This window comes from Brassica napus, chromosome C9 (assembly GCF_020379485.1).
Source record: "Brassica napus cultivar Da-Ae chromosome C9, Da-Ae, whole genome shotgun sequence".
Classification (NCBI taxonomy): domain Eukaryota; kingdom Viridiplantae; phylum Streptophyta; class Magnoliopsida; order Brassicales; family Brassicaceae; genus Brassica; species Brassica napus.
In genome coordinates, this window is record NC_063452.1 from 44,801,852 (window position 1) to 44,819,799 (window position 17,948).

At 42.4% G+C, this 17,948-nt stretch overlaps 1 pseudogene; it reads right to left on the minus strand.

The window, feature by feature from the left end:
* Positions 1-9,347: 9,347 nt before the first annotated feature.
* LOC125592927 lies at positions 9,348-11,819 on the minus strand (annotated as a pseudogene).
* Between the last annotated feature and the right edge of the window lie 6,129 nt (positions 11,820-17,948).

Genomic DNA, 17,948 nt, shown 5'->3' on the forward strand with positions numbered 1-17,948 from the left:
ACTCGGTCGCTATGTAGCGACCGAGCTCGAGCCAAAGCTCGGTCGCTACGTAGCGACCGAGCTCGATCCAAAGCTCGGTCGCTACGTAGCGACAGGGCTCGAGCCAAAGTTCGGTCGCTACGTAGCGACCGAGCTCGAACCAAAGTTCGGTCGCTACATAGCTACCGAGCACTTCCGAAAAGTCGATACGACATCACTCCATGCATTCTCGTGTACCCTTCGATGCTATCTCCCGAATACCGTAGCGACCCATCTCACTCTCCCCGACATTTCTAAGTTATCAATCAAAATTTACCGTAAAAAAACCACTGAAAGTTCATTGTTTATCGAAAGAAGCCGTAATAAACGCTTCGAGTCGAAAGACGGCCCAAAGGGACCTAAGACATGACTCGAAGCCCAACTTACGATTTCTTAACCAACAGCCCGTAAACCGCATGTCGGTTTACGCTTGTTCGCAAGGGATGATAAATGTCAAGTTTCGGATAAATACGAAATTTTGAAGATAATTACGAAGATCGGAAAAAATGGAATATCTCCATTTTTATGCAATGGCGGCTTAAGGGCAGAAGAGGAAAAGCGTAAACCGAATTTGGAGCCAGTATATATGGAGTCCTAGGCAAGAGGCATGAGGCAGGACTTTTCAGAGCAAACTTAGCACTTACGCGGATTCGGAATAAAACTCCTTTTGTTCTCTTTTACGATTTCTTATTTCTTTTCGTCTTTAATTGCGTGTTCTGATTACTTGGCGTGTGGTTTAACAGATATCCGGGACCTCTAGGAAATTAGGGTTTTCCTAACTTTCCTTATTTAAACGGAAATCGACAGTGCGAATTTCGGTTCCCACAGTTTGGCGCTAGAAGGAGGGGGGTACGGATTACTCTAACTCATAGCCGCAAAACGCTTGATCAAAACACTGTCTGGAAATACGAAAGAAAAAATCGTAGTTCGCAACAACGCTGGTAAGAAAACTCCAGCCGCCACTGCGCCTATGGCCAACGCTTATGCAAACGCCACAGTTCTTGAGAAAATCGAAAAACCTCTCTGCGATTTTTTGCCACAGGAAGTGCAATGAAACGAGCTCGCGATTTCTCATTGTAAACATAAAGGGAAACGATAAATCTTATCAAACCCCGTAAGTTTGGCTCATTACCGAACAAAAGAAATCTCAATGCGTAAGGGTTTTACCAAAACACGTTTTCCGAAAACATTTCGGAAGGGTAAAACTTGTTCCCCCAAAAACCGCAGAAAACTCCTAGGTTAATCGCGGAAAAAGGAAGCGCAACAAATCGATTACACAGCTCGGTCGCTACGTAGCGACCGAGCACGCACATAGCTCGGTCGCTACGTAGCGACCTGCAATGCCTCAGAAAGTTCCTCCTTTGGGTTCTCTTTTGAATCCTCATCGAAACGTTTTTCGTTTCGTTTCAATCGGAGTTTCCGTTGAGATTTTACGACGAAAATACGTAGGACTCTTCTTGGCTTGCTTCCACTCGCTACGTAGCGACCTGTCAGACCTTCACTCACTACATAGCAACCTGTCAGGCCTCAGAAAGGTTCTCTTTAGGTTCTATTTTGAATCCTCATCGAAATGCTTTTCGTTTCGTCTCAATCGGAGTTTCCGTTGAGATTATACGACAAAAACAAGTAAGAGTCGTCTAAACTCCTTCGCTTGCTCCTACTCGCCCTTACCTCCATCTTTGTGTTCTCTTTCAAATCTCGATTGAAACGTCTCTTTTTTCGTCTTGATTGGAGTTACCCTTGAAACTTTACGATAAAAAAAAAAAAGAACCGCAAAGACTAGTTTTCTCGCTTGGATTCAGATTAATCATATAAAACGGCAACGGTTAACTTAACACCATAGCCGCCTCAACTATACGATTACGTTGAACCTTTTTATAAAAATTGACGTCGTATCTAAGGAGAAGATAACAGCCAAGTTCGGAAGATAAATGTCAAGTTTAAAGGATTAAGACCAATATAGAAAATGGCGAACATACACGAGAAGAGGAAGGGGAAATAAGCAAGCAAAACTGAGAAGAGACAAAACTGCATATTCGAGAGAACTAAGGTATTTCCGACTTGAAATTTTTGAAATCAGACTTGGAATTTTCGTAGGAAATTACTAAGAAATAAAAACGCCTTTGAGACTGCCATAGAACTTAGGGAACGTAAAACCTAGGTGGATAGTCTAGCGAACTAAGTCTTAGGCGATTTTTCTTGTCTCGATATATCGTTCCATAACTGTTCAGCCAGATCTTGCAAACCGATCTAAACTCTCTGAAAATCGAGAAACGATCGCCACGCATATCAACATGAACGTCGTCTTAAAACCGATTCGTTTCTAGCAATTTTCTCGGAACCGACATGCTCCAAGTCGTCAAAGTGGAAACAAACCAAATTACACTTCAAGCGTCGTCTTTAAATCGTCCAGGATTATTGATCATTTCAAACCTTAGAAGAAGAAGCGTACACAACTCTTCAAAGTATCGGTTCAACTGTTTTCTTTCGTAAAAAAAAAAAGGGGGAGTAGGTACGTATACTATACTCGTATACTCCCAAACTTCAAAAAACTTTTGCAAATCGTCAAGAAAACGATTTTGTCAAAGCAAATCGTCTCAAATAGGCAAACGACAATCTAAAATTCTACTAAACGCTAGCAGCATATCGAGACGATCATGAAGATAATCTTAAAGACTATACATCATTTCTTGTCGCAATCATGCGTACAGAAAACATATACCAATATCAAACTGAAACTCGACGATTAGCCAAAGTATTGAAGCCCTTTCCAGTTTTAGAAAGCCAGTTTCGTTTAAACATTTCTACGAGAAATCTTCAATCACCAAAGCATTTCTTTCAGTTTCCGTTGTACCAAGTGAGTCACGGAAAAGCATCGAAAACATTTGTGACGAAGAAAACTCGAGAATAGACGTAGCATCATGCACAAAGAGATGCTTTCCTCCCGATGGCAGCTAGATCCACCTCTGGTCGACCAATTCGTTCCAGAAACGAATGTGTCATTAGAATCCTTTCATAAAAACCTATGAAAAACGTTCTGCGACTAGATCGTAATGAAATAAACTTCGGTAACACTCCATGAGTAACTCCAAGCAACTTTCACCTAGGATCGAAATCACAGCAGAAACGTTTCTCGCGAAACCCACAGAAACAACGCTACTTTAACATATGTTTACATATCACCGATCTACAACCTTCGTAAAACCGGCCCCCGTTACTTACGAAAAATCCTTCGTACAATCAGACCAAGTCTTACGAAGAAACTTTCTAAAGTTAACATAACAGGCTTTATGAAGAACCATGCGGCTCGCCGGCTTCTTCTTTCCTTTTCCCTCGGTCACATCCGAGAAGGCAGTCGTCCCGCCACTGACTCCACACTGGTTATGTAGCAAACCTCTTGGGCTTCGTCTTCCTCAAGCAAAAAAGATTCGATTTTCATAAGACTATAGGTCACATTGTACAAAATATTCGTCGTATAACTGAAACCTAGAGCGGAGAATCATTTTCTACGACTATCGGCCATATTAGCATGTATAACCCCGTCAAACTTTGCCTATCAATCTCAACAAGCTCTCTTTGGCCCTCGGTCAATTACGCCTTCCACTAAAGGTCCAAACCAATATTTGCCATCCCCTTTAAGGACGATCGTAAACTAGCATGACTTAAATGTTAAAGTACCATGGTCTAATCCTTGACCTACAACATCCTTGGCTATCTGAGTGAACACATCCCTCACGCCAAGCCAAACTATTTGAGAAACCATAGCTCCATCACTTAACGGCTAAACGAAAATCTACGATTTGTCTAAAAATGTTGTGTGACTATGTGTGACTATTCAGAGAAAAATTATCGTATAGCCTATAGTCGGAAGTCATATGATAAATTCTTCGTAACGAAACTCAGTCCTAACAACCAAATGGTTAAAGGAAGATCTAAACTTTTCGAAAATTGACCAAGTTCAATACGCTCCACAATTCACTTTAAGCCTGCACCGTTTTCCCCATAATACGCGACATGTAAGGAAAAATTAGTAACAAAGCTTCTAGAGCTATACGAAACATCCTCAAAAATGCACGAAATAGATCTCGGAAAGCCAACACTTCACAAAGCACTATGAAGGTAAACGCTTCTTCCCATGGAAAAATTTACGCGACACCTCAGTCCTAATTCCTCGATCGCAAATCAAATTATTAGCATCCAAACAGGAACAACAATTTTGGCTGCGAACATCCGTAGTCAAACAAGAACGTTTCTCAAACGCAGGGCTAAGACTAAACCCTTGCAACATCGCAAAACATCTTCAAGCCCTCGAATATTTCAAGCACGAAACGCGACATACGAAAGAATAACAAATCTTCAGCCTCGCGAGACGTCGCAGACGCCTGAAGATTTGTTCTTCGACGAAATTTCGTTCCTCGATAAAAACACTTTCTTGGAAGACCAGACAGTCATTCGCATTAACATCTTCTCAAAACATTTCCTTCGCGAAGACTCGAAACAGTATTTTTTTTTTACCATTAAGTTTGTTGCTGATCACAACGAACTCTTAACATCCTAAACAGACTTAGCCATTTCGTGGAGATGACTCTCGTTCATCCGACACAAAGATAATAGCGCTATAAAAGAAACCCAAAATTTTTGGTCAGCACTTCCAGGGGGCTTAAAAATTATCCTTGGAGAGATGCTCGGTTCCAACTATACAAGTCGTATAAGCCGAGAACCTATCGCAGACTTTAAATCGGTATGGAATCAGGATGAAACTGAAACGGGATACGTAAGTCGAATTAGTCATCGCACCCTCTAAAACCAGGAGTAAACCTAGGTCTTGCCCAAAACCCATCGCACTGGTCTCTAACATCTCTAGGCATATTATCAAAAACCTTGATACGAGATCCCAAAATTTGTCTCTTTGCCAATATTCGAGCGTCTTCAGAAATTCCGCAAGATTTACACACTGCGGAAAAATCTCGAAACAGATCAAGGATATAGGAGTTCACACAGAGTTAGATTACGAGATGACAACTCGTAATCTTTTTTCTACACCCATATAAAATGCCAACGGCAGCAACACACCTGATAACCGCTACATAAAAACTAGACCGTAAAGGTCTCGCTGGAAAACAAGTCATAAGAACCTTAACTCCAAGACGAACTACGAAAGGCTTGATCCCTTCAACAAGGGTACGTAGGCAGCCGTCATAAGGTGCAGCCCCAATCTTATCGCGTTCTACTCTTAGAAGAGCGAGAAGACCACTTACCACAAACTTTTTCGACCATTAATTCCGCCTAACTCACCTAACTTGCCAAGCCACTCGCTAAAACCTCACGCTAGAAGCTCATGGTTCTAACGAGCTGGGGGGCTAACTGTTGGGGTCAAAATCGGTCACGACGGAATCAATGTCTGAAAGTCCGAAAAATCGGCATGAACGTTTTTACGAAAAATAAATCTTAGAAAAAGATCTATTTTTACGAAGAATCTTGCGGAGAAAACACATTTACGAAAAATCGGAGAAAGACGCAAACAAGGTTGCCGCGTAGCAACCAGCGCAAAAGCTGGTCACTACGTAGCGACCGAGCTCTCACCAAAGCTCGGTCGCTACGTAGCGTGCTCGGACGCTACGTAGCGTGCTCGGTCGCTACGTAGCGTGCTCGGTTGCTACGTAGCGTGCTCGGTCGCTACGTAGCGTGCTCGGTCGCTACATCGCTACGTAGCGTGCTCGGTCGCTACGTAGCGTGCTCGGTCGCTACGTAGCGTGCTCGGTCGCTACGTAGCGTGCTCGGTCGCTACGTAGCGTGCTCGGTCGCTACGTAGCGTGCTCGGTCGCTACGTAGCGTGCTCGGTCGCTACGTAGCATGCTCGGTCGCTACGTAGCGTGCTCGGTCGCTTCGTAGCGTGCTCGGTCGCTATGTAGCGACCGAGCTCGAGCCGGAGCTCGGTCGCTACGTAGGGACCAAGCTCGAGCCAAAGCTCGGTCGCTACGTAGCGACCTAGCTCGAGCCAAAGCTCGGTCGCTACGTAGCGACGGGCTCGAGCCAAAGCTCGTCGCTACGTAGCGACCGAGTTCGAGCCAAAGCTCGGTCGCTACGTAGCGACCGAGCTCGAGCCAAAGCTCGGTCGTTACGTAGCGACCGAGCTCGAGCAAAAGCTCGGTCGCTCGAGCTCGGTCGCTACGAAGCGACCAAGCTCGAGCCGGAGCTTGGTCGCTACGTAGCGACCGAGCAATCGTTCGGTCGCTACGTAGCGAACGAGCTCGAACCAAAGTTCGGTCGCTACGTAGCGACCGAGCTCTTCCGAAACGTCGATACGACATCAGTCCATGCATTCTCGTCTACCCTTCGATGCTATCTCCCGAATACCGTAGCGACCCATCTCACGTTCCCCGCCATTTCTAAGTTATCAATCAAACTTTACCGTAAAAAAACCGCGGAAAGTTCATTCTTTATCGAAAGAAGCCGTAATAAATGCTTCGACTCGAAAGACGGCCCAAAGGGACCTAAGACATGACTCGAAGCCCAACTTACGATTTCTTAACCAACAGCCCGTAAACCGCATGTCGGTTTACGCTTGGTTCGCAAGGGAAGATAAATGTCAAGTTTCTGCGGATAAATACGAAATTTTGAAGATAATTACGAAGATAAAAAAAAATGAAATATCTCCATTTTTATGCTATGGCGGCTTAAGGGCAGAAGAGGAAAAGCGTAAACCGACCTTGGAGCCAGTATATATGGAGTCCTAGGCGAGAGGCATGAGGCAGGACTTTTCAGAGCAAACTTAGCACTTAGAGCAATTAGGCAACTTTCCGTTTTTGTTATTTCGAGCTGCGACTCAACTAGGTTTTGCAGTCTTAGGTTGTTAGAACTAGGAATCTCGCAGACAGCTCTCGTGGTCATGGCTTCTACCTTGTTGTAACGCTCATACGCGGATTCGGAATAAAACTCCTTTTGCTCGCTTTTACGATTTCTTATTTCTTTTCGTCTTTAATTGCGTGTTCTGATTACTTGGCGTGTGGTTTAACAGATATCCGGGACCTCTGGGAAATTAGGGTTTTCCTAACTTTCCTTATTTAAACGGAAATCGAAAGTGCAAATTTCGGTTCCCACAACCCATTGATGCAATTCTATGTGCATGGCATATATAATCGGTTTAATCGATCAGTAGTCCCTGTTCTATCAATCCTTTAGCATGAATCGATCTATAAGGGCACGAAAATCCCGGTTCTAGCTCATTCTCTATTTCAACCCGAGGAAGAACGGAAATTTAGAAAACTTCGTGTTCATACCATGATGATGCGTGAGTTAAGCGATCTAGACGGATAGAGGGTCGAAAATCGAGTGGATTGAACGAAGAAATCGTTGGAATTGGCCGAAAAACGAGAGAGAAAAGAGATGGGAGTGTGTTCTTAGGGTTTTCGGGTTTGTGTGAATGTCGACTTAATATGAGCCCGCGTCTGTTCATTTGATGTCGATCGACGAAGGAGGTCTTCCGTCGATCGACAGACGTTATGTTTCCCAAATTTTTTATTTTATTTTCCTAATTATCGAAAGACTATAAATGAGTTGCCTCCCATTCAGCGCTTATTTTAAGTCTTTAGCTTGACTCGACATTCGATTTTCTAATTATCGGGAAGGGGGTCTAAGTTTATAGGCCCGATATTTGGCGGTTTAGCCCAATAGTGCTTTACTCGTTGGCCATTTACCGTGAATTCGTCTCCTTTATTATTTATAAGCGTAATGGCTCCATAAGGATTTATGTTCACAACAGTGAAAGGACCTGACCAATGAGATAGGAGTTTTCCGAGGAACAGTGTTAGCCGAGAGTTATATAGCAGCACTTGATCGTTTGGTTCAAAGTACCGGGAAATGATATTTTTATCGTGATATGATTTTGTCTTTTCTTTGTATATCTTCAAACTCTCGTAGGCTAAATGTCTAATCTCATCCAGCTCGTTGAGCTGCATGAGCCTCCTTTCGGCAGCCGGTTTGATATCGAAGTTTAATAATTTAATAGCCCAGGCTGCCTTGTGTTCCAGCTCGACCGGTAAGTGACATGATTTCCCATACAGTAGGTGAAAAGGGGTGGTTCCTAAAGGAGTTTTGAACGCAGTCCGGTATGCCCAGATTGCATTGTCCAATTTCCTAGACCAATCCCTTCGAGACGTTCCCACAGTATTTTCTAAGATTTCTTTGATCTGTCGATTTGAGACTTCTACCTGCACGCTCGTCTGCGGGTGGTAGGGTGTAGCAACTCTATGGTGCACTCCGCTCTTTCAGAGTAGTCCTTCAAAAATCTTGTTAATGAAATGGGATCCACCGTCACTTATGACTACTCGGGGAATTCCAAATCTCGGGAAGATGATGATTTTGAAAAGCTTAATAACGACGGATGCATCGTTCGTTGGGGAAGCTACTGCTTCGACCTATTTTGACACATAATCAACAGCGACTAAGATGTATTTATTCCCGTAGGAGGAAGGGAAAGGACCCATGAAATCTATTCCCCAACAGTCAAATACTTCTACTTCTAGAATAGATTTTTGTTCCATTTCATGTCTTTTACTGATTTTTCCTCTCCGTTGACATCTGTCGCATTGTGCTATGAATGCATGAGCATCGCGAAACATGTTTGGCCACCAGAATCCTGCTTGAAGGATTTTTGATACCATTTTAAAGGTCGAAAAATGCCCAGCATAATCGGATCCATGGCATTGGAATAAAATGTTGTGTATCTCAGTTTCGGCGATGTAGCATCTATACATCCCGTTAGAGCAGTATTTGTAGAGATATGGTTCGTCCCAGTGAAATCTCCTAACTTCTCTTAAAAAAAATTTCCTTGTATAGCCTCGCAACTCTTCGGGCTCTATATCAGCAGCTAAATAGTTTACTATATCAGCGTACCAAGGTCTGCGCTTTGAACCTTGCCCAGCCGCGTGCACTTCCCGATACAGACTTTCATCTACGGGGAAAGCGCGGTCTGGGTACAGCTCGTTATACGCGACATTAACTTTTATATCGAAGGTGAGGGTTCTAGGATTCTTCTTTTTGCTTAGATCATTTGAAGTGTCGATTGACATACTATCGTCGTCATCGATCGACCTGGTACTCCCGTAATCGATCGACATGGCATCGTTGTCGTCGATCGACAGGTCCTCGGAAGTGAGACATACATTCCCGATGAATGAATCCGTTTGGTAAACATTTTCAGTTGGTAAGAAATCATCGATAGGGACGTCGTTTTCTATTCTTATCCGGGAAAGATGTTCTGCAACTCCGTTTTCTACTCCTCTTTTATCTTTAATCTCGATGTCGAATTCTTGAAGTAGAAGGATCCATCACAGGAGTCGTGGTTTCGCATCTTTCTTTTGCATTAAATATTTAATTGCAGCGTGGTCAGTATGGACGATGACTCGCGAACCGACCAGGTATTGGCGAAACTTTTCATATGCATAAACTACAACAATCAGTTCTTTTTCTGTTGTTGCGTAGTTCCTTTGTGCCTCGTCGAGTGTTCGACTGGCATAATAAACTGCATGTAGCTTTTTGTCTTTCCTTTGGCCCAGAACCGCTCCTACAGCGAAATCGCTCGCATCGCACAAGATTTCGAAAGGAAGATTCCAGTCAGGTGCTTGTACGATGGGGGCGGTTATCAAAGCTTTCTTTATTTCCTCAAAAGACTTTACCCATTCTGGTGTGAAGTCGAATTTAACTTCTTTACAGAGAAGGGAAGTGAGAGGTCTAGCGATTTTGCTAAAATCTTGTATGAACCTCCTGTAAAATCCGGCATGTCCGAGAAAACTTCTCACGTCTCTTACGTTTGTGGGTGCCGGCAGACCGGTCATTACCCCAATCTTTGCCTGATCTACTTCTATACCAACAGCAGACACTTTATGTCCTAGGACGATTCCATCGTTATCCATAAAGTGGCATTTTTCCCAATTTAGAACGAGGTTCTTTTCTTCACATCTTGCCAAAACTTTACATAGGTTATCGAGACAGTTTTTGAAACTGGATCCATATACTGAGAAATCGTCCATAAAGACTTCTATGAAATCTTCTATCATATCCGTAAAGATTGACATCATGCATCGTTGGAAGGTGGCAGGGGCATTACAAAGACCGAAGGGGATTCTACGGTATGCGAATGTTCCGTAAGGGCATGTAAAGGTGGTCTTTTCTTGATCATCAGGATGTATAAGGATTTGGAAAAATCCAGAGTATCCGTCAAGAAAACAGTAGTATTGGTGTTTTGCCAATCTTTCCAACATTTGATCAATGAAGGGTAAGGGAAAGTGATCTTTTCTGGTGGCAGTGTTTAGCTTCCTATAATCGATGCACATCCGATGTCCAGTCACAGTTCACGTGGGAATGAGTTCGTTTTTGTCATTCTTCACTACGGTGATTCCTCTCTTTTTCGGTATGACATGCACGAGGCTAACCAAATCGCTATCCGAAATCGGGTAAATGACTTCGGTATCTAGAAGTTTAATTATTTCCTTTTTAACAACTTCTTTCAAGTTTGGGTTCAGTCGCCTTTGGTGTTCCACTGACGATTTTGAACCGTCTTCTAGGTCAATCCGGTGCATGCACAGATCTGGAGAAATGCCAAGAATATCTTCAAGAGAGTATCCGAGGGCTTTCCTATATTTGCGTAGTTTATTTAATAACAAAGCTAATTCTCCATTGGTCAGGTTGGCGTTCACGATTACGAGGTAGAAATTTTTATAGAGAAAAGCATATTTGAGTCCAGTGGGTAGCCGTTTTAACTCAATTTTTGGTGCTTTTTCGGGATCCCATTCCTCCAAGGGGGATGGTTGTCGGTCTACAACTTTCGTTAAATATCGATCGACGTTGATTTCTGAAGTGTCATCCTCTATGTCATCGACGTTCGCTGTTTCCATACTCACGTCCATTAGTCGTGTGTATTCCTCAGTTCTACTGTCGACACTAAATGTTTGTCTTTCACTAGATGTGAGTATTTTCTCCAGAGGATCATCTGAGCACATGTTTATGAAAGATTCTTCAGTCAATTCACAGATATCACCCACATAGGAAGTTTGTTTATCGATTAAGGGTCGTCTTATCAGCTTATCCATGTCGAAGGTCATCAAAATGTTTCCAATGTTTAGAATTATTCTACCCTCCTTGACATCGATTATCTCACCTGCTGTAGCTAGAAACGGTCTACCTAAAATGAGGGGATCCTTTGGTTCATTTTGGTATTTCAGCACCACGAAATCCGTTGGGACGTGACAGTTATTAATCCTTATCGACACTTCGTCAAGCACTCCCTCAGGTAATCTAACGGATCTTTCGGCCAGAACCAGAGTTATTTTGGTAGGTTTGAACTTGTCGTATCCTGGGGATATTGCGACAGAGTGCGGCATGAGGTTCACGCTGGAACCTAGGTCACAAAGGGATCGAGGAAAACTTTTATTCCGTATGTTGCAATCCAGAACAAAGCTGCCCGGATCGGGTCTCTTGATCGGAGTTTCGCCTTGGATTATTGCACTTACTTCCTCTGAAACCATCATGACGCTGTGTTCAGCAGCTGGGAAGCTGTAGGATACCATGCCTTTTACATATTTCTTAATCGAAGATGATATTTTTATGGCATCACTTAGTGGCATTTCCAACGTGATTTTATCGCATGCTTTCTTGCAGATCGCTTTATCCAATTCTCGCTTAGTTTGCGTCTTGTTAGGAGGAAAGGGTGGCAAAGTCCTATACACTCTCTCTACCGCCGGCGTGGCAGGGGTCGAGTGTCGATCGACATTGTTTTCATTATGTCGATCGATATTTATCATAGTCGGTCGATCGACATTATTCCCTTCTTGTCGATCGATTTCCACATCTTCTTCCAACTCCTCCTCTTCTTCATCGAGGTTAATCGTTGCCTTTTCAGCTTCAGGGGGTTTTTCTGCAGAAGTGATTTCTACAGCACTCGGGAAAGGCGTTTTCCGCTTCTTAGTAACACAACACAAACTTGGTGTCTCGGGTTGGTATCAGTTTTTCCATGAAGGAATCCTTTATCCCTTCTGACAAACTCAGCGTTATGCGCAACTTGGCTATCCAATTTCTTGACATGGTCATTCAAAGTTTCAAATTTATCATGTAAATCAGAATACACGGAATCCAATTTTTCATTGAGAACCGCACTCATTTTCTGCTGGCCTTTCAGAACTTGCTCCATCATATATTCCAGTTTGCTCTTATGAGTATGTTCTGCATCGTAGGTCCTTGTGAAGCTCATGTTTTGCTGCTGATCGGCAAGTCTTTGTTTGTGAAAGCTAGTTTCATCGATGAGGTCTACATACTCTTCTTCATCTCCTCCATGTAGAAAAGTCTGACTCTCATCGGTAAACCGAACTTGCTCATCTCCGATCACAAAAGCATGAACTAAATCTGACGATTCTTTCACCTCAGAAATCCGATCTCCATTCGAATTCTCGGCCATCTTCCTCCTCTCGAGATCAGTCTTCTTGGCACTAGTGCTAGACGCCACATTTTCAATGAGTCTCGTAGCTTCTTCAGGGGTCTTGGTTTTGAAGTTCCCTTGACTCGCAGCGTCCAAAGACGCTTGGTATGTCCAGTCGAGACCTCTGAAGAAAATATTAAGTAGCTGGATTTCGGGAAAACCATGGTGTGGGCAGTCTCGCTGGTAGGCTCTGAATCTCAACCAAGAAGCCTTAAAAGTTTCAGTGGTCCCTTGAGAAAAATTATAGATCTTATTCCTAAATTCCTCGGTTCGTGCATCTTCGAAGAAGTTGTTGAGGAAGACGCTTTTGATATTACTCCAGCAAGTCAAAGATCCTGGCTTCAATTGTTTCAGCCAGTGCCTCACATCTCCAGCAAGGGAGTGCGGGAAGAGTTTGCAAAATAGGTAGTCTTCAGAGACTCCATGCACCTTGATGTTAGACACAAAATCCTCAAGTGCTTCGATATGGTCTATGGGGTTTTCATGAGGAAGACCACGAAAGGGGTGCTGACTTACTAGAGAGATATATTTAGGTTTCAGTTCAAAGTCTTCTCTTTGAATTGCTGGAGGATGGATCGCAGACCTGTTAGTGTAGAACCGATCAGGTCTATTGAAATCTCCAATAGGAATTGAAGCATTCAAAACAACTGCTATTCCAATAGGAATTGGAGCCCTATGTCTATAATTCATTTGGTTTGATGCATTGCATACTATACCTATTTGATCTCCTAGAACTACTTTTCCATTATTGAAATAGGTAAGAACAGACTTACCTGCTTCCGGCAAGATGGCGTCGATCGATATTGGTAGCAGAGTGTCGATCGACTTTTCTGTCGACCCGTCGCTCGATGTTGTTGTCTGAGCGTCGATCGATTTCGGGCCAAAATTCATGTCTTCCATCTTAAGTACCTGTGTCAGCAGGGAAAGAGGGAAAACTTTAGTAGATTCAATAACAAAATCTAGACTGTTTTCTAAACTTAATCTAATGGTAATAAGAAAGAGTCCCCGACAACGGCGCCAAATTTGATATCACTCAAATTACCCTAAGGAGTGAATTACTCTCTCTGAAATAAGAGGTTCAGATGTAGTACTTAGGGATCGAATCCACAGAGACTCTAGGATTACACAATAGATTTATAGTATTTGAATTAAGGCTAGATTAGATGATTTATACGTTTTAAAGCAGTAAATGAATTGGTGAGCAAAATAATTGCTCGATTGATTTGATTTGAGGTTGTTAACAGTTGGGAGAATAGCTAGATTCAGGTATGTTCTCAGGTATGATAAGTAATACTTAAGTTGGGTCTTTAGGGGTTTATTGATATTAATTGTTCTTAAATTCAAACTAAGATATAATCTATTTGATCTAATCTAGATCTCGGATTTCAATTCTCGTATGTTAATCACGAGAAAGTGTCGATCGGTAATTTGTTATGAATATCGATCGATACACCTTTCAAAATATCGATCGACAGGGCTATCGCTTCGTCGATCGATACTTCTTCCAGAAAGCTTTACGGACAGGTTTGATTTATATTCTCTAACTCACTAGACCAACTCTCGTCAGTATCTAGTCAGTTAGATCATACTAGCTAATTTCAGGTATTGAGTCAAGCAATGGCTTGATCTCAATTAATCCTAAGATCTAAGTTCAAAAGGTGATCAATCCTAAACTTAGCTTTAAGAACAACTAGATGAAGAACTATATTTCTAAACACCCTAACAATTGTGTGTGTCAGTAATACATTTATCAACCTATTGAGAAACCTAAACCTAACAGCAAGGACTACTCAGACATATTCATGAAACACATAGTTATGATGGTCTGAATAATACTTAAATAAAATAATAAAAACATGATAGAGTAAAGAAACAAAGGGAGTTCAAGATTATTTCTTTACTTTGTTTGTCTCTTGAACCCTAAACCCTAAACCGAAAGCACCAAACCCTTTATCACACTTATATAATGGAAATAAAGTACTACTGCTTTATGACACTTATATCATGAGTTTTCCACAAAGGACCAGATGTACCAAAAAGAACGGCTTAATCGTAGTTCCAAAATACAATCATAACCAAAATAATGGGTTCGTCCTACCGCAAAATACAATGATATCCTAAATGAAAATAAAGGTTCCTCCTAGTTCCAAAAAACGGGATCCTCGTTACTAAGATCAGGGCACTGGTTCCATGCATGTAGTCTTCTCGTGACCTTCTTTAAAACACCTGGAACACTTATTCGCCTTCTTCTTTTTCCTCGGCCCCTCCTATAAACGAAAAGTAGTTAGAAATGGAAGGCGAACAATGCGTTTCCATAAATATTTATTTTTGTAAGTTATAAACGAAGGTTTTACCGGAATCTCTCTGGCTGACAGTTTCCTTTTAATGCATGGCCTTCCCTTCGTTCTTTTGGTCATTGGTGGAAAAAGCTGGAGCTTTAGTATATCTGCTGGAATATGGATATCCTTTGGATTTGGAACCAGTAGTATGATACCCTTAACTGTTTCAGACCAAGTATCTTTCACATGGTATTGTGAAACAAAAAACTATACTCCATGTTTCGATAAGAAGCAGCGGCAATAGCGTGTCGGCATGGCAGCCCAAGCATCTGGAATTCAAGGCAGGAGCAAGTTCATTTTTCCAAATCAACAGAAAAACCAAAACCAGTTGCCTTGTGTGTAACTTCGAATTCCCAAGTGGAACAAGGCAAAACAAGAAGGCCAGTACACAACACTAACTGTTCGACCAGTATTTGCTCGATTAATTTAGGAACAATTCCAGTCATTTTACTGATCTTGCAGTGCCTGCTCTCAAACCATCGAGTCAGCATCCGTCTAATAAACTCCATCAGTGCCAATATAGGACTATCACGGGGTGGCAGCAGCGCATGATTCAACGATTCAGCTATATTTGAAGTCATCATGTTATATCTCTTTCCTTCGAAATGTGAACGTGTCCATAACTTGCGGTCGATTTTTTCCAAATAATCCCAACATCTCCAATACATAAGCTTTATAAGCTCATAGAGCTTTTCAAACTCGGAAACTTTGAATGCCTCTCCGGCGTTGCCGACCATATCCTTCTGCTGCAGTCCTTTGTACTTTTCTGCCACGTTACACTTAAGGTGTTCAAGACAAATACCATGGTGTGCACGCGGATACCATCTCTCTTTAGCTGCAAATATTGCGGCGCATATGTCGGAAATTATTGTTAATTCACAGCTATCTTCTACAATTGTAGACAACCTTTCAAAAATCCGAGTTCTCGCTCTCAACTACTGCGAAAGCAATTAGGAATGCGCGGCAGTCTGCATCTTGCCTGCTAGCACTAAGCAAAACTCCTTTGTATTTCCCAAACATATGGGTTCCGTCCACCACAAGGACTTTCCGCAAATGCTTCCACCCATCGATACAAGCCTTCAGTGACATGAATGCATACTTGAACCTCGTTTTCCCTTCTTTATCAAGTTTTGTTTTAATATCAGTGATTATTTCAGGATTTGCGTACTTCAGTACGTGAAAGTATTGTTGTAGTATTTTGTAAGACATCTCCTATGTTCCTTGGGCAGACGCAATAGCTAGTTCTTTAGCTTTCCAAGCTTTCCAGTACGTGCATGTATAGTTGAATTCAGTTTGCAGTACTTCCGGCAGTTCCATAGCACAAGGTCCACATTGGAGTCTTTCGTATTTTGAGCGCAAAAGAGCTGCAAGCACTCTAGATGTTCCATATTTTTTGTACTGCCCTCAAACTTCAGATGTGCATACATGTCCCGAAATTGCCTTCTTCACAACATACGTAGGAGAATCACCCAGTTGCTTAGCCATTACCCTCCAACTACACTGTTTATCAACGCATTTTGCCGTCACGAAGCGTTTGCAATGCCTGAACTTGAACCTGCACACCTCCGCGAGTGCATAGATCGACATCGTCAACTTTAACTGCGCTTTATCCTTAAACATCCTTCCAACATATATATTCGAGTCCTCGTTACTGTAGTCGATATCCTGCGGCTGTAAACCGCTTCCTTCCATATCATTAAACACAGGAACTACATCATTATATCCATACATTTCCGAAAATTGTATCCCTTTCATGAAAGCCTCTCCACCCTGTACATCTATACCCTCGGTGACAGGAGGATTAACAAACAGATCATCTTCGAACACAGAGGTAGATGGAAAGTGTTTTCCTGGGGTGAATGCTTCTCCACCATCGGATGCTGTAGTTTGGGTGACAAGAAGATCAACAAACTCATCATCAGCTTCGATAACACGGTTTTGTTTGTTATATTGTTTCGGTGGAGTAACGAGAACAACATCATCACTTTTCCCGGTGGATTTTTCATCGGTGTGATTTTTGTACTGTTTTAGTGGTGAAACAAGAACATTAACAGCACCTTCGCCGGAATGTGTTTCGTCACTAGCACTGGTGGAATTACAAACTTTTGTAGTTGTTGTGAGAGGAGGAATATCAACAAACTCATCATCATCTTCGATCACGCGGTTGTGTTTTTTGTTTTGTTGTGGTGGTGTGACCAGAACAACATCGACACTTTCGACGGTACCGGTTTCAAAGGTCAGTGCACACCTTACTGTTTCAGAGGTAGATTCGGTCGAACGACGATAAACAAAATCTTCGTCGTGGTTTTGTTGGTTCCTATTTTTTGCTGGAGTTGCATGAACAACATCGACGCCTAAGCTGATATCAGTTTCTTTGGTGTACGCAACGTCAACGATTCGAGAGGTACATAAAAAATCTCTTTGATCATCTGTCATGTCTTCGTAACGTCTCATATTGCTACGATTTTTGCTAGATGAAGATCCACCAGTTGCCCTTGATCGTTGGCCTCTACCAGACGCCGGTTTTCCAGACCCTTGACCTCTACCACCCCTCGCCCCAGATCGGTCATAACCGTTAAGACCAGACCGTCCACCACCCCATCCTTTTGGTGGACATCCATTGAAATCGTCATCTTCGTCTGTCTCAAAATCTTTTCGAACGAATTCATGCCAGTAATTATAATCATAGTCGTCGTCATCTTCATCTTTGAGTTCATCTTCTCCAACATCATAATCCTTACCCTTTCCCTTGTTAACATCCATTTCTGTGTAACCAGCTTCATTCCAATGTCATCTCCTTTGTTTCCTCCTTTGCCACCTTCAATTTCTCCACAAGCCGCTTAAACGTTAGCCTGCTTGTTTTTTCCACGCTCCACTACTATCTGTTCTCCACAGCTATCTTGACGCATATTCTCTGAAGCCAGATTAACCCCACAAACGGCATCTACAGCTGCTCTACTATCCTTGGAACCTTCCACCAGTTCAGCCGCCTCTGAGTTTAATCCAATAGCTGCTTCAATGGCTTCTACTTGCCTTATTAATTTTTCATCATCGTCAACAATTCCGGCCGTTGCATTCATTTGCGTGAAAATATCTCGTTCAGACCTTGAAAATATCAT